Source organism: Thermobia domestica, chromosome 11, assembly GCF_964235325.1.
Source record: "Thermobia domestica chromosome 11, izTheDome1.hap1.1, whole genome shotgun sequence".
NCBI classification, from domain to species: Eukaryota; Metazoa; Arthropoda; class Insecta; order Zygentoma; family Lepismatidae; genus Thermobia; species Thermobia domestica.
The window spans coordinates 68,514,646-68,536,477 of NC_137464.1; the positions used below are offsets into that span (position 1 = coordinate 68,514,646).

Consider the following 21,832-nt stretch of genomic DNA (forward strand, 5'->3'; position numbering starts at 1 on the left):
TCTTAGAATCGTGAGTACTTTCAGAATTGCTGGTAGTGAACGTTCCCGCAAATAATATTTTCTAAATTGTCTCCCAGTAATGGAAAAATTTATCTCAGAAATATTACTTTCGAAAACTGGAACGAGAAAAGAATACAGTTTGAAACGAAAACCTGAAACGAGAAATGAATACAGTTTGAAACTAAAACCAAAATCGACACACTTTGTGAAATAAACCTATTATCAACAGAAATAAAACCTAACCTAAACATTTCCAGTTAATACTTGAAAATCAAATGAGCGTGTTAGCGGACATTAAAGGTGGAAGACAGGCCATGACCAGTTTGGAGGAGGAAAATAAGTGTGGTGTTAGTAGTTAGGTTAGGTTACTGTCGTTTTATTTCATACTTCAAAATGAAATTCTACTTCCGTGTAGAAAAAATAAAATGAAATCTTTGAGTTTTACGTCCCATGGTTATGCCGGTTAGGCTAAAGGAGACGGTGATGATGAGTAATGAATGGAATGGTGGAATGAAGAAATTGGGAGGAACCGGGGAACTCCGAGAAAACCCACCCACACGGTGTTTGCCCACCACAAAGTTCACTTGGCGGGGTTAGGATCGAACCCGGGACCCCAAGCACCAGAGGTGAACGCTCTACGACTGAGCCACCGTGGCCCCTTTCTGCGTAGAAGTCATGCTACAGAAATGACCAGGGCGAATATATGAACAATGGAAGCGAGACCGGTTTTTGAGTACATGAATCTTTGTACAATATACATGTGCAGGAGACATGTTACGGAAATAATCAGGTATAATCAGCCCAGATGTGGCCCCCGGACTTCTTTTTGTTTCCTCGCCTGAAACGCCCGATGAAAGGCAAGCATTTTGAGACGACAGAGGGATCCAAGCAGCTTGCACCGCGGCTCTCAAGGCTTTTCCGGAGAATGACTTCCGTGACGCCTTCAATGCTTGGAAATCGCGCTGGCAACGCTGCATCGACGCAGAAGGAGCCTATTTTGAAAGTTTTTAAAGAATTGTAACGATTGGCTCAATAATTTTTTTTAAAAAAATCGACTCAGTCCTATTACTTTTCGGACAAACCCTGTAGTTTGCAATTACGTATCTTAGAGATTTTTTTTTTTTTTTAAAGATTAAACTTCTCCTTTTCACTTTCTTTCCGTGTGTAATGAGAGTTGACTATGTGATGGGCAGACGAAATCCATGGCAATGCAGCACACAAACACTACACAACATAACTTGTTCACCACTGTCTTCATGATTCACAAATATCAATCACTAGCAGTCCTTTTTCCAAGATGAAAAATTTGTCCATACAATTTCAGACATATCACTTATTGATTTTGATGTTAATATAGATGCTGTATAATCACTAAAATGAGATTGACTTTGTACTTGCTTCAAAGGAAGGGATGTATCTACCTCCAAAATGTTCGATGATTCGAAGTCTATTTTACGCACCTTGTTGTTACTTGTTCCACTATTTTCACTCACAGTCCGATTATCGTCATATCTGGCGAATTGTTCCGCGATCTTCGGATTCGTTTTTAAAAAAATAGTAATTACCCGATTTCTTGGATATACTGCTTTTTGCTCGTTTCATAGTTACACGATATTTATGAAAAGAACCTCACCAACATCCGAACAAGTTGAAGTAATTCTTGTAGAATTTAATTTTACATTCTGCATTCTTCAACTAGTACAAGGAAACGGCAAACATTAGAGTTTCTTTTACGATAAAGTCCATAGAAGCTGAGACCTTGAAGATTTTTTAAAATTTTTTATTTATTTATGGCACTTTCTTTCAATCTGGCCCTCTAGTCTAATAATAAGGCTCAGATTTTGGTGGGGGGAAATTACAAGCATAGAATTTTCGGTGTGTGGGGGGAGAATTCCCCCCGGCCCCTCTGGGATTTCGCACCCTGGTCTAGACGAAAAGATAGGAAAATGGGCTCCTCTGACCTTTTAAGCTACCGAAACATCTTTGACCTCATAGATGTTATGATCAAGCTTGTTGTCTCTACTATTGCACAATGTAATTTTTCCTCAAAATACTACTCTATCATTGTGTACTTTACATATATGACACGAGTAAAAAAGAAGCAACGGCTATCTTAGTTCGCTATGTGCAACTCTCGTGTGATGCAAATTTAGAAGCAAAACCGGTGGAGCATTTGTTATCGGTTTTCACAAGTTGAGACACAACTGACATATCTAGTTATGTAATTAACTCTTAGAAACATCTTAACATCAATTTCCAAGACATGATTGGTCAAGCATGGACGGAGGAGGTACATGAGTTGTATGTGTGGTGTTACACGCACAGGTTTGCATTAGTTCTTAAAAAATTCGTAGATATTTGTGCAGAAATGAAGAAGATATTTCCTTAATAGAGGAGCTTTAAAGGAGCTAAGAGGTTAAAACTTCTTAGGTTGAAAACTATAGGACCTATTACAAAGTATCGAATGCATTATACAGGCAGAAGTATGGGTTTTATTTAAACACCCATGTTTTACAATCTTCCAGTACCGGATGAATGAATTATAAAAGAGGTTGGTATTGAGAGAACTTCTTTGAAGTTAGAATATGTTGTGTGGGATTTCATAACTTTTCAACATTATATTGACTGTTTCATGATACAGAATTGATATAAGTAAATTTCGATTACTAACAGAGAAATAAAAAAGATTTTTAAATGGCCTCTACTTGAATACTGCCAATAATGTTCCTTTAGTAGTTAAAAGTGTATCCCCTTAAAGGTTCGATTCCCAGAGGGGTTACTCGGTAGAAAAGGTGTAACAGCTTTTTCAGGCCAGCTATCGTGAGTAAAGTTCTTTCTGAGTTTTCCTCATTTACACCAGGCAAATACCGGAATAGTACCTAACATACAGGTAGGCCTACCAGGCTGCTTCCTTCCCTCCCCATTCTTTTCTTCCTTTCTAGGATAGTGTGCTCGCCGGAAACGTCATACCTTATACGTGATGGGCTTAAGATTGTAGGTGCCGATAATGTCCACACATTTGTATAAATAAATGAAAAATGTACATTTCTCCAAGATATAATTGCACGCCCGATTTTTTCTAAGTCCCTTAAGATTGTAAGTTTGGCAACAACGCATTCTGAGCTAGAGGAGGGGAAAGAATGAAAAAAAAAACAAAAAAAAAACAAAAAAAACAAGACTTCTGAACACAGCTCACAGTTTGCTGTTTGAAATTCTCAGTTCCTCTTTTGTTACTTCTAATAACAATACTTCCAGTACAAAACAGTACCTTGGCATCAATGCAGCAAACTTTTTTCCTTTTTTAAAAAAGAAAACACACACACTTTTCGAAGAAAAAACAAAGATCATCATAAAAACAAAGGTAGTTAAGGAGTTCGTTCCTATCAATGCAACTGAAGGAGCGTTCTCTAGTTCTTCCGATAGCCAGGCGTGTTAAGTAGTCTATTTTTTGTGCTGATGCAAAATTTGTGAACCTGATTCGAATCCCACTTGATGCTTTATTATTTATTTTTTTTTAATTTTTCAGTTATTCTTCCCGTACACTTTTATAGTATATATATTACAGGGAGGTAATGGACTGCTTTCTAATTTATCCAAAAATAAAAGGGTGTACAGCCGTAAAACCTTTTCTGTATATCTCAAATGTGATTTCTCCTTTGTGCAACCCATTGTGATTCCTTCTTGGTGCAAATTACTTCTTGCATCGATCCATAAGATTTTCGTAAATCTGTAAATAATACAGAGTTCTATTGTCCAGAAAATCACTATCAGACCTAATACCTCCATCATCACTACCAGAATGCAGATATTATTATTATTATTATTATTATTATTATTATTATTATTATTATTATTATTATTATTATTATTATTATACGCTTCTTAGGCGTGGGAAACCCGTGTTCGATTCGCGACGGGAGCTCATGTGGATTGGGGCTTACGCTATGTTGTGGATTCACTCCTCATATAGCCTCGCTGCTGAAAGGGGCACTAAACTCAACATTATATATATATATATATATATATATATATATATATATATATATATATATTATATGCGCCTTTGGTGTTAGAAACCCGGGTTCAATTCCCGGCGGAGCTCAGGTGGTTTGGAGCCTACGTTAAGTTGTAGCTTTACTTCTCATATAGCCTCACTGCTGAAAGGGCGCTAAACTCAAAATCTATTATTATTATTATTATTATTATTATTATTATTATTATTATTATTATTAGTAGTAGTAGTAGTAGTAGTAGTAGTAGTAGTAGTATAAGTAGGAAATAGAAAAAAGGTTTTAGAGTACTAAATTTGGTGAGATATTTTATTTCTTCCCAGTATGGACTATATTGTTGTCTTGGTGTATCAGAACCATTTTAGATAGGCTTTCACAACGATCTCACATATTTTTTTTATTCACTTAAAAGTCTTAATAGCTCTCAATAGTATCACCGCTTGCTTGAGTCAATTGCATTGCACAAAAATGCACTTAGTTACATAATACCTTGGCCATCACCTTACTCCGAACATTCACACTTAGTATTTTACGAGAGGAGATGAGGTGTGTCCTCTATTGTCTCAGGTTCAAAATAGTGGATGTAAGCCATACATTGAATTATATTTTTTAAAAACCTGGTTGTATCCTCTTTTTAAAGATAAATGATGTGCTCAAAAGTGAGATCTCTTTTACACTTTTCTATAGAAAAGCTTGTCTGAAGAGAAATGAAAGTGAGTTGAGGCCATAGTTGGACAGTACTTAGTATATCTTAGATCCTGCGCAGTGCGATGTTTCAACTTCGAGGGGAAACGTACACCTTGAAAAAATACTGAACTCGCTGTCAACTGTGTTTAGCATTCAGATTTGGGAACCTGCCTCGTCAATATTTTCCTCCTGCTCTGCCACATTTGTATCTTCAAGACTTCATCAGAGGATGTTGTAACTTCTGATACAAAATGCCTACAATTTCTATAGTACACCAAAAGTTTTGATTTTGCAGTACTGTCATGGATAACATTAATGTTTTCTTTGTCAGTATTATTGAAGGTGCAGTGCAGCGAAGTTAATTTTTTTTTTAAATATATCTTTCACCTTTTAGAAATGTGCAACTCAAATTCTCACAGTAGCATTAGAAGTTGCACGGTTCCTTAACAACTGACACATACCTAATTGGATTTTTGGGGTGATATCCTTCTGGTAGAGGTACCCAATAAAAGCTCGGTAATGCGCACCACAGAGCCGGTTAGGTTGTGATGAGCTATCCACTCGGTTCGACTCGGCTCAGATGAACCATCCTCTAGATTCGGCTCGGTAGAGGCCCGCCACATCCAGGGTTGAATTCAGGGGGTAGCCCGGGGGGGAATCTCCCCCCGAAGAAAATTCATTCCCCCCCGGAGAAACTCAAAAATTTTCAGTCACAAAATGTAGAAATTACTTCACATAATTATTTGCTTTCTTTCCGTGCACGTGCAGACGAAATCCAATCTCTCAATATACATATAAATGACGCAGACCCATTCTATATAAATATTAGACATGTAACATCTAAGATAGAATACCAAATAGCCAATAAAACTTGTATTTCTTAACGCTATGACCGAGTTTGACAGAACATGAAATTGTCAACTGTTGAAGAAAGGTTTGTATTTTAGTAGGCACTATACTCTCGCCCTATATTGTATATTAGTAGGTAGCACTAGCACAGGTTGAGATAGAAAAGGAAAGATAGAGAAGATCTTTCGATTATTCCATATGATCTCTGATGTCAACAGACTTCAGTTCTTGAAAATGTACAGTTCTTGCATTATTTGAAATAGGGCACCTAAATCCCATTTCTCGCATCGGAAGTAACAGACGTAAATGTGTTTTACGATTGTTAAAGTAAACACACCTTTCTTTAATTAAAAATAATTCAGTTAAATGGAGAGATTCAGAGGGCGCCATTTAGAGGGATCAGGGAGGAACAGTTATCCCTCCTGGATTAGAGACTTATATAGAATTTAACAATATGATAGTAGTATATAAGTGAAAGATTGCTATTAAAGGTGATGAAGATCCTGCTCAGAGCCATGCCATGGGGGAGGGGCAAGCGGGGCGACGGCCCCGGGCGCCGAAGTAAGGGTGCAAAATTCGGGAGGGAAAAAAAGAAAAGAAGGAAAGAAAAACAGAGGAATAAAACACATGTACACATATTATATAAAATGAAAGGAGAAAAGTAATGAAAGGTGCTCAAAATCAAGGAAAAGCATGGTTTACTTTTTAAAATTTTCTCACCTTTCGCGGCTGGTGTGTCAACCTCACTCATATATACGGGGGTGCCGTCGTATACTCTCGCGCCAAGCGCTGATTTTCCACGACACGGCACTAATCCTACTGAAGATTTCGTAAACTAAACTATTGATTTGTATGCAGTGAAGAAACCAAGGCTAATATGCTTGATTTAGAATCAGAAGTGTGAGAAAGAATGATAACTTATTAAGATATTTCTGTGTGTGTTTGTTTTAGGACAAAAAATATTTGAGTTAATTTAAATCTTTTAAAAAACTTGTACATTAGTAACAAACAGTAACTACTGAATATAGGAAATAATAATAAAAATAGCAGTTAAAGTTTAGTGTAAAATATTTTTGCCAGTCTTTATTTAATGCTTTAGATGAAATCAAACGATTGTTTTTTTTTAAAATTATAATCACATTGAATATTTATCTGCAATTATTATCAATATTAGGTAAGATGTGTATGTGAATGGAATTGTTAAATATGCTGCTTTCTTGCAAAAATACAGAAAAACAACCCTCCCCCCCGAGGAGTTGACATTCCCCCCCGGGTGAAAATGTCTGAATTCAACACTGGCCACATCTCGGTAGACGTGATGTATGAGCGGTCTTTCTGAGCTCGGCTCTGTAGTGAACAAGCCGCGAGCCGACCAATTTAAACCAATTGCACAATTAGAGTCGGCACGTTTCACTCAGTGCATTCAAATGAACCGAGTTTCGTCGCTAGAGGTTAGATCGGTTGTCGCTTTTATAGAAATGACTGTATGTCCGGCTGTGAAGGAGGGATCAGCCTAATATAGGCACATTAAAAGAAAATGATGATATAGAAATATAATTTGACAGAAACGTGAAATATATTTTCTAGAGTTCAATCTGGTGGTTAAGTTACTTTTAAAATGTGAATGAATGAATGAAATGAAATCTAAGTTTTACGTCCCACGGTTATGCTAAAGGAGACGGTGAAGATGAGAGATGAGTGAAATGGTGGAATGAAGAAAGTGGGAGGAAACGGTAGAACCCCGAGAAAACCCACGAGCACGGTGTTTGTCCACCACAAAGTTCACTTGGCGGGGACTGGGATCGAACCCGGGACCCTTAGCACCAGAGGTGAACGCTCTACAACTGACCCACCGTGCCCCCCTACTTTTAAAATGTATCGAGTTACTTTGTCATTAACTTTTTCTTATATACAGTTACTAGGTGAAAGTTGTTACTTATATAACTCATAGTCGGTTCGGAACTAGCGCTCTATTTGTAGCGAAGCTACAATAGCTAGCTACAAATTTTGTAGCTCTAAATGTAGCGGCGCTACAAGTCAAAACCTGTAGCTTGTAGCTGTAGCTGAGCTACATACTTTTATATTGTGTAGAGAATTTTGCACTAAAGCTACAAATAAATCTTTTCCAGGACGCAAAAATATTTTGTAACTCCAGCATTTCCTCACAATTTTTAGTAAATTTTTATATGATGATAGGGAGAAGATATGATTGTTTTCTGATTTCTATCTGCAATTATTTTGCAACAATATTACAAGAAAATTTTCTGAAATAAATTGCGTACTGACGAGCGGTCCAAAGGATAGTAATGACTCTTAAAATAGACCTACATGCCATTCTAGCAGCGAAAGCATATACATTTTTCGGGGGAGGGGTAATATATATATATATATATATATATATATATATATATATATATATATATATAGATAGATAGATAGATAGATAGATATAGATATAGATATAGATATATAGATAGATAGATAGATAGATATAGATATAGATATATAGATATATAGATAGATAGATAGATAGATATAGATATAGATATAGATATATACTTTTAAAAGAGCAGACAAAATGCATACTTTACTGTGAAAATACAAATTGACAGACAAAGCTTTTATGTAATATTTTAACCAAACTTTTAAGTTCAGTTACGCATGTAGATGCCATGACATATATTATAATGCATGATGCCAAGTAAACTGTCCTTCTGACAAGAACTTAAGTAGCGAATACGTTTCTGAAAAACTAGCTAATAGTTGTAGCGAGCTACAATTTTTATCATGTAGCTGTAGAGCAGCTACTTTTGAAAAGTAATTTTCCGATCACTGCTCATATTAAAATAATGTTGGCAAATGGTGAATATACTATATACTTGCCTTCTACGTGTGCCTCTCGGGTCTACTCTAGGCAATCCTGCGTTCGTTAATTACAACAAGCGATAGAACGAAATTTATCACATTTCTCAGTTGGTTTTCTGTATGCTCAGAAAACTGTTAAAGATATGATTTAGAGTACTCGGGTCATAACCAAAGAAGGGGCATGAAAACCATGGCCCTACTCACCTGAACCGATGAAAACTACTAAACACTGCTTAAATCGATTAATTCTTTACGATAGCTATGCAAAAACTTTATCGAGTTGGAAATAGTGGAGACAACCGGCTCGACTCGAGCCCTGAGCCACTGACGCAGCTTGAACTCCAGCTCGGTTCAACTTAGCAAACAGCTCGAATCGGGATGATTGGAATGAGCCATTGGCTCGGCTAGGCTCGGCTCAGGGGAGCCATTGGCTACAACCGGGTCGGTTGAGATGAGCTACCTGCTCGGTTCGGTTCCGTTTAGCTAGGCTCAGGTGACTCATCGGCTCGAGCCTGCTCGGTTGGGGTGAGCCATCAGCTCGGTTCGGCTCAGCTCAGGTAAGCCATTGGCTCGAGCCGGCTCAGTTGGAATGAACCATCGGCTCGAGCCGGCACGGTTGGATGAGCTGTTGGCTAGGCTCAGTTCGGCTCGGTGGTGACTGAGCCGGGAGCTGAGCTGCTCTAGCCGTTGACAAAACTACTATTACCTGACCAGGATATTAGTGCGGTTTTTCGTGGAGGGCGCTAGTGTTGTGTTTACATCAGTTTCTGGGTAAGCGCGGTGGGACAGGGGAACGGAGAGCGTCACTCTGCAGTGTATCCAACGATTTTCAAAAGTTGCAGTTTACATGTTATAAGTTGTCTAATCTGTTTCGCTTAATAAAGAACGCTATAAATTATATAGTTGTTATTGAATGCAGTAATGGTTATTCCTGCAGTAATGCAGTTGTATTGTGGATAATGGCATATGCATAAAAATTAACAATTTAAGAACAAGATAGCACACAAGTGAATTTCTACCGTGTATTAAGCGGATTATATAAAAAAAATTGATTACGTTTTATTTGATTTCATTATAAAACAGTAGAAACCATTAAACTCAGTAATATGATGTTAATGACTAAAAGATTAATTATGGGTTGGTAGCTTAGATACTTGCGCAATATCTTGTAACTGTAAGTTTAAATCAAGTTAAGGCTCGCGATGCTTGTATTTGTTTTAATGTAGGTCCATCGATTGACAACTAAATTATTTTCTTGAGTTGTAGCCAAGAAAGAATTCCGATACGTTTCCACTCGAGAACTGTGGAAGTTCTCTTCGTTGGTTATTGGCTAGCGCATGTGTCTTTGTTGTACGTGGTTCTGTGAGAGCCCAACAATTAATTTTACAATCTTTCACTTTCATTAATCATCTGTCTCCTCTAGCATAAAGAGCATATCATGGGACGTTAAACTAAAGAAATTTCATTTCATTTTTTCGATCAATGTGAACCCTTTGGGGGAAAAGAAAGTGAAGAAGAAATTTTCCTTAATTTTTTAAAGGGCTACGGGATTGGATAGCTTGTCTTTCGGGATTGCCTTGTAAAACCTGATTACAATGCATCTTTCTTTTAGGATTATTATCGTAATCCAGCCTTTTGGTAAATATGAAATAAAAGTATCGATAAAACATCAGCATATGGGTAATGTAAGCATAAATATCACTGGTTCAATACACAATAAATTCACAACTTTTATTTATGAGTATAGAAAATCCCTTTGAACCCCCTCTGAGTTTCTTTCAGACCCTAGGTCTCTTGTGACAAAGAATTAATTCTACTATCTGTTTTCATACGCAATATAATTTTGAAACTTGGGAGCCTAATGTTGTCTTTGTGTCTGTAATACATAATCATTTGTCGATTGACTTCAAAAGACTGAGCTTAGCCCGTAAGCATAAGTTGCATATAGTTCGAACGTATCAGATGTACGGTCTTGTTTAACAAATCCTGTGTGCACATATGAAATTCAAAGACAAAGGCAATCAATCGTCTTTAAATAGCTGTATTTTTATTTCAAGTGTAAGTACTAAAATGTGCTACGTATAGTTCCAAGAGGTTGGGATCCTTTATAAAGGAAAAAAAAAAAAACTTACGTACCTAACATTGGCACTCATCATCTTATTCTTGATTTGATGTAAGAAACGGCCGCATGATTTCCGGCCAATTGTTTCATCGCTGGTATCTTTGAGCAATGAGATGGCAGTGGAAGACAAACTTCGTTCTTCTAACTTGATATTTTGAAGAACTTACGCAAGTGGTTTTGTTACTTAAATACATATCTATTCACTCTAATCAATTTCAAAAGTACCATTAACTTTATAATAACATAATGAATGTAAGAGTTACCCTGAAAATGTATTTTGTATTTCTTTTTTAATATGAAATTCATTTTTTTCTGAATTTCACTGGAGCTATAAGAAATCAATTGTCAGGCTCCCTACTTTAAATTTTAATCGCTCCCCTACCGCCCTCAATGTAACATTGGGTTTATTTCTTTTTAATAGCTTTTTCAAAATATGGTAGAAATACAGGATTTTTAAATTACAAAACCATGCTAAATAATGACAGGTTAGATATCAGAGAAAGTTATATTTATCTACCATCTTAATTAGGGGCGGATCCAAATTTCCTTCGGAGGCGGTTAGATTATCAGTATCTCTGTCACCAGTCTTTTGCAGCACATCCGAAAATGATCTCAATGCAAATTTGTTACTGAAGGTACTGTCAATCGATCGATCACATGGTCCAAATTGGTAGCAATTTCGAAGACGCCTTATCTCAAAACTACACAATAAAACTTGTTTAAAACAATGAAAGCGCAGTTGCCAAAGTATAACTTTGATTCACAAAGATGAACTTCGAGGTTTTGTTAACAGATGAAGTAGGAATTCCTTACACTCTAATGCTACGAAGTTCTCAGTGTTCCTTTATACAACACTGAGGTTAGTTTATTCGCAAGTTATTGCCAAATTAATATGGAATGTGTATGTACTTTTTTTTGCAGTCCCTTAAAATGTTCTGAAAGTAACTTACATAACTTTTGAAATTGTATTTGTCTTAACTTAAACATATGCGTGAAATGGTTTATTATGAACAGGGCAAAAACAACTGTGATAGATTAATTACAAGTAATCCGGTTAGAAACACTGTTGTTTGTATTTTAGTTCCAAAACCGGCCGCCCGCACTCGTTCGCTGGTCAGGATATACTTAGAACCTGAAAAATACCGATTCGAAAGCCCTAGAGAAAACACCTCATCTCCATTCGCAAAATACTCATGAGAGAGTGTTCGGGGTAAGATGATCACCAATGCTTCATGAAGCTAAAGGCATTCTTATGAGATATAATCAGGCAAACGTGATACTATTGAGTATTAAGACGTTTAAGTAAAAAATGTGAGATCGTCGTGAAAACCTATCTAAAATGGTTCTGATACACCAAGATAACAACATAGAGTCCATAGGTGTTACCAGCGATGTTAATTAGATTTTTTCGTGGGGAGGGGGGGGGCAATCGTTAAGGCGTGTATTAGGGTCCCATAGAGAAGTTGTTTTTCTAATTCTTGGGCCCCCTCTTTCCATCTTACTCTTACTCTTTATAAACACCCGGAGAGTGTGAGCCTTCCTGCACGGCAAGGTCTACGGTTCCATTAGTTGATCCCCTGAGCCCGCTTCATACATGACAAATGAATTAAGGGGACAATATTGACAAATCTCAAACCAATACTAATACATATTATTTCTAGAGCACCTAATAGTAGACACTTTTTACTGAAATGGGCCCCAGGCTCATTTTTGCTTCATTTACCTTTTGTGTGCTGTTTTGAATATATAATGTAGTGAATCTGTTTGATGCTTCATTTATAATTTTATCTTCAAATCGCATATGGAGTAAAAAAAAAAAATTGTCTTAACATGGGCCTCCATCGAACGGCGGGGAGCTTCTCTGGAAGGGGAAGTTACCCGATGCATCCCACAAGTTACGACCCTGAAGGTAACAACAAACTGGGAGGAAATAAGATGTCGCACCAAATTTAGTATCCTAAAACTTTTTTTCTATTTCCTACTTATAATAATAATAGGCCTAATACTAATACTAATACTAATACTACTACTACTACTACTACTACTACTACTACAACTACTAATAATAATAATATATTTGATTTTGAGTTTAGGGTCCCTTTCAGCAGCGAGACTATATGAGAAGTGATCCTACAGCTTAACATAAGCCCCGGACCACATGAATTCCCGCCGGGAATCGAACCCGGGTCTCCCACACCATAGACGCGTATAATAATAATATATTTGATTTTAAGTTTAACGCCCCTTTCAGCAGCGAGGCTATATGAGAAGTGAACCTACAGCTTAACATAAGCCCCGGACCACATGAGCTCCCGCCGGGAGTCGATCCGGGTCTCTCACGCTAAAGAAGCGTATAATAATAATAATAATAATAATAATAATAATAATAATAATAATAATAATAATAATAATGATAATAATATGAATTGCGTTCTGGTAGTGATGAAGGAGGTATTAGGGCTGATAGTGATCTTCTGGACACTAGAACTCCGGATTTATTTTCAGGTTTACGAAAATCTTACGTATCGATGCAGGAAGTAATTTGCATCAAGAAGGAATCACAATGGGTTATATGAAAAAGGTTTTGCACCTCTCCACCTTCTTATTTTTGGATAAATTAGAAAGTTGTCCATCACCTCCTTGTTATACATATACTATAAAAGTATACGACAAAAATAAATGAAAAATTACAAAATGAAAAAAAGAAAGAGCATCGAGTGGGGCTCGAACCAGGTTCAAAAGTACTAAATCCGCACAGAAAGCAAGAACTTAGCTCGCATGGCTATCGAAAGAACTATGATGTTCCATTCCTATTTCATAAATAGAGAACGAATTTCTTAACAACTCCCCCTCCCTTTTTTAACGAATATTGTGGTCAAAAAGCGTTTGTGCTTTACTTACAACCAAGTTTTGTGCATTTACCAAGTACTATGATGTTCTAAATGTATCATTACATTAAGTTATAAAAAGAGAACTGAGTATTTCAAACAGCAAACTGTAAGCTGTGTTGGGAAGTCTCGTTATTTTTTTCTTTTCACTTCCCCTACCATCAGGTCGACTACGATGTTGCCAAACTTACAATCTTAAGGGACTTAGAAAAAATCGGGAGTGCAATTATATCTTGGAGAAGTGTACAATCACAGAAATTCTTTAAGGATGGGTAAGTCAGGGAAATGATAAGCAAAATTAAAACTTTAATTATGTTTGTTTGAAAGGTAATAAAAGGTGGGAATCACGAAATAGCACACTTAATTTGGAAGTTTCCTGGAAAGGAAAATATATTGTGTAATTAACAACATCTAAATGGAGTGTAACGCTCGACAACGGTGCACATGAAAATTGGCAACATTGCACAAATTAACCGTAACAAGGCCCACACACGGTCCAAGGTTTGCGCAAACAAGGCTGTTTGTGCAAACAGTTTGACCGTGTGTGGCGATGTATGAACTGTTTGTGCAAACGTTTGTGCAAACATTTTCCACATCGAACTCGTTCGAAAATTGTTTACACGAACATGATGTTTGCGCAAACACGTGGACCGTGTATGGGCATGTTTGTGCAAACACGAGCTTTATTTCCGAGTAGGAATCCTAGTGTACAGACGATTATTTCTTGCGCTATGGCGTCAATGAATAGGAATCAAGAATTCTGGCGAGAATTTATTGACCTTTATAGAAATTTACCTGAACTGTGGAAGGTAAAGAGTGAAGATTATAAAAACAGGAATTTGAAAAATGCGGCATATGAGAAGTTAGTGAATAAAATGAAGGAAATAGATCAAACGGCGGACAGAGAGTCAGTGAGGAATAAAATCAATTCACTTCGTTCTGTATACCGAAGAGAACTAAAGAAGATAAATGCAAGTACAAGATCTGGAAGTGGAACAGATGACGTGTATGTACCCTCGTTGTGGTATTTTTCCCATATGGACTTTCTGAGAGACCAGGAAATGCAATTATCCGATATTTCGACCTTGGATGAAATAATTGATGTGGAAGAAACACTTTCATTTAATATAAGTAGTGGTAAATTTGTGCATATGTTATGATAGATATTTTCATTTGTGACCTTGTTCTCAACAAACAAACAAACAAAAAAAAAAAAAAAACAGTCTTCATTCTTCACACCGCACCATTTTAAACGTGCATGTTGGTAACAACAGTCGTTGTGCTGCTAACTTCAATAGTTTCTGGAGTTCGCGCCTTCGCGGCCGTCGGTGGGGCCGAAGGGGGGGTGGGATCAACACCGAAGCGCGGGAGTTCCAGCAATGACATGATTGATAATCTGCATGACATCACGTAATAGGCATTTTTCAGCGCCCAACGCCACCGATCATACCTCCACTGAGCATAGCAGCACGCGGAGTTTTGTTGCATTCGTAAAAAAAAAATTTGTGTTCTAGTTGATAAGATTAAAAAAAAAAAAAACAAATCCTTGACTGAATGACTGCAGACCCATTTTGCAAGCAGCTTGTTACAAACAGTCGCTTTGTCATTTCATCAAGCAATGAGCTCACCAACACCAAGCGACAAATTTCGTCTCTCTAGTACCCAATAACATCTGCCAGGGTGAAAAACTTGGTCAGACAAAGGTCATAAGCTGACATTGCCAGACTAAAGTCTAAATTAGAGCAATCTTACGAAAAAAAAAAAAAACCTGTAGGGTAGGCAGTGGCGGAGCTACTGCCTCTGCAACGGCAGGGAGGCCCAAGACGTAAGGAGGCCCTGATTATATGTGTTTTATTTTAGTCAGGCATGAAATCGCAATCAAGAAAAATAATTTTTGTTACTTCCGTTGAAAACTATACGCACTATTTTACCCTAAGATTATTGATTTTGAGCGAGTATAACACCTGATTTTGTCATTCCTGATGTGATCAAAGTTGGGGAAAAAGATATCTTCATTTTTCTGAGTAAGTTTAGGACTACTTTCGGAACAGTTACAGTCCGTTTGGCTACAAGTCTGAGGTAAATTTAATATATTACAAAATTTATTTGAAATCAAATTAGATTTCACAACAGTATATGCGTATGTAACTCGTAATCAAAAGATCATTAGGAAAATAAGCAACATAATATTTTTCCAGAACTGTCACTGTCAATCAGCCGTGTACACATACATATCCTCGTTGAATTATAACAGTGTAACAATCATGAAAACTCCATTCACATATATTATATTCAGTTTTAAACAATTAGTAAATAGTCCTAATTCAAAGTAGCGGTAATATTCTGATTATTACATGTAGTTACTCGTGTTTACATGGTGTCATTCATTGCCTGACTTTGAATGTCTGTGCTGGAAAGAAACATGAAATGCTTAAATTGTTTTATAGGTCCTAATAAGTCCTGGCAAGATTTTTCTGTATCTGTGTGTGTGTGTGGGGGGGGGGGGGAGGGCTGATTTTGAAGTTCCGCCACTGAGGGTAGGTGTTATTTATATAGCCTACTATACATTAACGTTAAACAAGCTGCTTCAGTGGACATGTTTACGCGATTAAACTCAAAATTGAACTGAAGTTTGTGCAAACAGTTGTATCGTGTGTGGCCGAGTGTTTGCGCAAACACGATGTTTGCACAAACATGATGTTTGCGCAAACCGTGGACCGTGAGTGGGCCCTGTAAGAGAATGAAGACTGAGATGGGAAAATCCCTTTCTGTACGTAAATTCTCCTTTAATTAGTTTCCGACCAAACAGGATTCGGCGAAACATATTCCTGTTTCGCCGAACATGGCCGACTGTCCGCCTGTATGATAATTTCATAGCTTAAGGCTTACGGCGAAACATGAATAGGCGAAACAGGCAGAAACCACTTGAAGATGAACTTTTTAAACATATCAATTTCTTACTGTGAGAAAAAATTACCATCTCAACTAATTTATATATCAAGCCAACCTTCGCAATCGAGACAAAATTGTGTAGATGTATGTTTCGTCTTCTAAATGAAATAAGACATGTTAAAGTTGTATTAAAAGGGAGAGGCTCCGAAGGTGCCAGTCGGTGATTTTGCTCAAATTTTGCTGGTAGATAGTACCCCATCAGAAAGCAATAAATCTGAAAGGGTTCACCCTAGCACGTAATAGAACTCGAGATACAGGGTATTTTCTGATGACCAAATTAAGACCAATGATTTATTCCCCTAGAAGTGAGGTTTTCTTCATCGTCTTCGTCGCGAAGTCGAAAGATCACGCGCTTAGTGATCATATGGTTGATGGTTCGCGCCCACCTTGGGTTTTTCCTAGTGCTTTTTTTGACTCATCTAGATACAAACAAATCACGCATATAGACGAGTTAACACATTTTTGGAGAGTAATTTTGTGATTCGTTGGCCTTTCGTCTCGGCTCTGCCGCTGGTGCTATAATTTTCAAAACGGAAGTGCTTAGTTGCCAATCGGTAGTTCACCGGCACTTACGGCATGGGGAGGTTTATCTGAAAAATAACAGAATCAAGAAGTATTTTTCCACGAAGTCAATGGGAACTCCTAGAAGTTTGAAATGGAGAAATAGATGTCAAAACCGGAAAATATATAATTCGTCGGTGTCACGTCAGAAGGGCCCGGACAAAAAGGCGAGGACAAAAAGGCCCGAGTCAAAACGGCCCCGCGTCAAAAGGGCCCCGCGACAAAAAGGCCCAAGTCAAAAGGGCCCCGCGTCAAAAGGGCCCCGGTCATAAGGACCCGAGTCAAAATGGACCCACGTCAAAAAGGCCCGGCTCAAAAGGGCCCCGCGACAAAAAGGCCCGAGTCAAAAGGGCCCCGCGTCAAAAGGGCTCGGGTCATAAGGGCCCGAGTCAAAAGGGCCCCGCGTCAAAAGGACCCGGGTCTAAAATGTCCCCGGTCATAAGGGCCCGAGTCGAAAGGGCCCTGCGTCAAAAGATTCCGGGTCAAAAGGGCCCCGCAAAAGGGCGCGAGTCATAAAGTCCCTGCGCTAAAAGGGGCCCCGAGTCAAAAGGACCCGCGATAAAAGGGCCTCACGTCAAAAAAGCCTGAGATATAGCCTGAAAAGCATGAGAAATATAAAAATGCTTATTAGATTAAAAGTATTCAGTGTTGATTTGTGTTGAAAGAACGTACCGTACATGCGGATCTGTATACAGTGTTAGTCAAAGTTCTTACGACAGCCCAGTTACGATTCATGTGAACAGAGAAAAGTGTTGCTGGTAGGTATTGATCAGTGCCGTGTCATGGTGCGGGTGAGCGGGGCAACGGCCCTGGCTGCCGAAGTAAGGTGGCGCAAAATTCAGGAGTAAGAAATAACAGGAAAGAAGGAAAGAAAAAGAGGAAAAATTACTTGGAATATTTTAGATCAATAGCAGATAGTGTTACTCGTGTTAGGAAAATCTATGTACACCCAACCACAAAAGTCTCTCCCCCCTAAGTGCTCTAATTCCATAACTTGGGTCCAGGTCATTTGCAGTTGTGAGAACGCCTGTACAGATGCAACCCAACTTACACGTTAACTTTTCTCGGCACTGACAACAGTTGGTAGCACTGAATCCAGGCTTTATGCAAGTAAAATTGTGAGTAGGTGACGCAAGAAACATTTCTCCATTCTGAGATGAACCTCTCTGGTTCAGAGCGTGTTGTCCAATGAACATCATATGTTAATCTCAATATTGTTGTGTATGTAATGTATTATTTCACTATATACTGTATATTCAAAGAAATAAAAACACTGATCACACATGAATCAGAAAATGCTTGAAACTAGACGAAAATATCAAATCCAGAACAACTGCTGGAAAGAATTTACTAAATGATTGCCTTCATTGAGAGACCTCCAATTCTCCTCATTCCATTTTTTTTCTTTCTGGAGGAGAGAAAATCTTGCTTGTCACACTGAGTATGTATTGAAATTGAAATTGAATCATTTGAAAAAGTTAGAACCTGACCGGGATTTGAACGCGGGTCCGCCGAATATAAGTTCAATGCGCTAAACACTTACCCACCTCATCACTTCATCTTTCGCCTAAACTATTAGCTAGTTAAAAGCATTGCATGTAAGACTATACTCAAAATACTCGTACTAATACTCGTATAAGGAGACGTTCCTTATAAGTGTCACAATGACTTACTCGAGGTTTCCTTCTTTAACTCAAAAACAAGTGATATAGACCTTCGTCAATGAGGAAAATATCGCGAAGCGTTCTTCAAGATGAGGCTACCTCATTGTTTTTAACTGGTCCCGATTTATATTACTGCAATTCTTCCTCACCGTAACTTCTAATTTCTAAAGAAGAAAAGCTGTCAGACATTATTTTCGCATTCTTTTAAATTCATCAACACGTGTAGAAATAGTGTGTGCTATGTTTATGTAACATAGCTCCTAGTTTATTTTCTTATCTTTGTATCAAGTGTGAAAGCAGAGAACTGCCATTTCAGTGACCCGGGTTCGAATCCCAGCGTGACAGTTATTTTTTCCTCATTCGAAGGTATTGTTTACGTAATTGATATTGTAATTCTATTATTATTATTATGATTATTATTATTATTCGTATAACTGTATGAATATCGATGGCAACTGTCGCCGAATATTAAAAAGTGAATATGGTAGAACTATAAAAAAAGTGAAGAGATGCGCGTAATTTTGTCATAAAATTATATGGCGCAACGAATTTTACCTTATCGCAAACGGTTATCGTCGAATATACACGGTTAAAGGAGCACTCTGTTGAACAAATTAATAGAAGTTGCTAGACAAGTATTGGCCACCGGCAGAAAAAAATACAGAGTAACTGCAAGTCGAGTACATACTATTGTACAGGAGTATGCTCAAAAACCTTTAGAGAACTATCTTCGTGGCTTGGCTCATAATTTTAATTTGCAATTCACGTAAGCAGTTTGAGACAAATGTCAATCGTATTTGGCATTTGGAAAGTTAAGCAAAAATGATAATAAACTTATGTCCAATATAAGTTGGAAGAATTTCAAAACAGATTAAAGTAGCCAGAATTTTTCAATGTAAGTTCACATACTTTATATATCTGCGACTTGGGACTAAAAGGGCTAATGTTAACACGAAGTAGTTGGAGTGTACATATACTATTCATAGTAACATTTGCTTTTCTTGCAAAAGAAAATATCCATTTATAGGCGTTAAAATTTGGCGAACATCTCATTTTTTGCCAAAAAGTGACACTGGCCCTTCTTGACCCGAATCATATATTATATATATATATATATATAATTTAATCGACAAGATTTGAAGACTTTTTTTGTTTGTAAGGATTCATGTTAAGTAAGTACTTTTCAAATATAATAAATGTAATATGTTTATCTCAAAAATACTTTTCACTCTTTTTATCTTATTCTAAGGCTTTATGCAACATTGGTACTTCTAAAATATAATGATCATAATGTAATGTTAATCAAAGTCAAGTTGTTCAAAAAATATACTGTAATGTAAAATAATTATATACGTATAAAATCTGATCAGATGCAACAGAAAATACAAACAAATGCTATTTGTTTGTAATGTTTGTCATTTGTCTTTCAGCCGTTTTTAAATCCTTATTATGAGGCTTCGTGTTAGGTTAGCACCGTTAATATATAATAAGAATAATGTAATGTTCACCGAAGTCAAGTTGTTAATATTATATATATCTATATATATAATTTGATGAGATTTAGTGGAGAAAATATATATAATAGTTTTTAGTAAGGATTTTTTTGTTTATAATATACTTCTTGTTTCATTATTTTTTATTTGCTTCCATGTCAGTAAGGCCTAGTCAAAGAACGACGTGTACAGAAGGGATCGTCCTCAATGCAATATCGTATATCAGTGGCTCTCAATCATGTTTACCTGGCACCGTCAATGCAAGCCCTTAATACTTCACACATTTCTTACCACTTGTTGGCTACACGTACTTTTTTCTGATCTTTTACCTGATTTCAGATGCACCATTGAATTTTCAATTCCATAATAATAATAATAATAATAATAATAATAATAATAATAATAATAATAATAATAATCTTAATATATTTATATTTCCTCTAGCAAGACTTCTGAATACCTTTGTAGTCCAATATTATTATTTACCAGCTGTATTCCTCATTAAACCACAGTTCGTATTCAAAAAATATTTTGCATTCCTACTTTTAATTTAACATCTCTCTTATATCATTCGTAATGTTTCTAATTAAGAATGTAGTTTATTTCTGTCAGTAGCTTCTTCAGTTCTGTTCTTGGAAATAACATCCCATCAATGTGGGTTTTCATCGCTCCAATAGATATTTTTTTTCGGTTCACCAGACCATATAAGGTAAATATCACTTCATCAAAGAATACCGGTGGGAGGAACACGGTGGTTCAGTGGTAGAACGCTTAGCTCTGGTGTGTAGAACTACTGGTTCGATTCACGGCCAAGTAAGGTTGTGGTGGACAATATTGTATACGTGAGTTTTCTCGGGGTACCCTCGTTTCCTTTTGATTTCACCCGTTCTTTCATCATCATTCACTTGCTTTAATCATCGTCATTCTAAAGGGCATAATGTGGGAAGTTAAACCCCTATCTGAAAGTTACCAGAGAATACCATGTCATTTACAATATTGCTGTCATCGATACTTCATATCATTACTTCGCAAAACTCAATGCGGTGATCAGTCCTCTTCCTTTATTTCATGCACTAAACGCATTCTCCTAGTGTTTAAACTTATACCGCCTTATGCAGAGTCGTTTTGACGTATGATTAGCGTCATATTAAAGGTTTGACTTTTGCAATAAACATGTTAATCGAACTCTTTAGTATGGTACTAATCATACTTCAGAATGACTTTACATAAAGAGCATAGCGTACAAAGATTTATTGCGCTGAACTCCTGGAAACACCTAGCTTGTTAGCAACTCTGGTTATCAATGAATGCGGAATTTCCACAAAAGATTGTAAATTCAAAGAAACTGCCAAATTGCTACATTGTTTCGGCCTTCCTGATCGCATGCGGTACCTTTCTGCAAAACATTCAATTGTCTCTTAGGCAGTTGACTTCGAAATTGGGTTACGTTCGGAAAGTGTAGCATTAAATAACTGTTGTACCTGTGTATATGATCTCTTCCTATCCTATAACCGGTGTCAGATGGGCCCGAACAAAAGGGCGAGGACAGAAAGGCCCCAGTCATAAGGGCCTGAGTCAAAAGGACCCTGGTCAGAAGGGCCCCGGTCAAAAGGGCCCCCTGACAAAAGGGCCCCACGTCAAGAAATCTGAGATATAGCCTGCAAAACTTCAGAAGTATAAAAATACTTATTAGATGAAAAATATTACGTGGACATACCTGTTTATTTGTGTTGAAAGAACA

The 21,832-nt window shown here is 37.2% G+C and overlaps 1 protein-coding gene across 2 annotated transcripts in view; it reads left to right on the forward strand.

The window, feature by feature from the left end:
- LOC145664147 (AMP deaminase 2-like) overlaps positions 1 to 21,832 on the forward strand; it is a 239,417-nt gene that overhangs the window by 105,726 nt on the left and 111,859 nt on the right. The gene's annotated exons all lie outside the window — the stretch shown is intronic.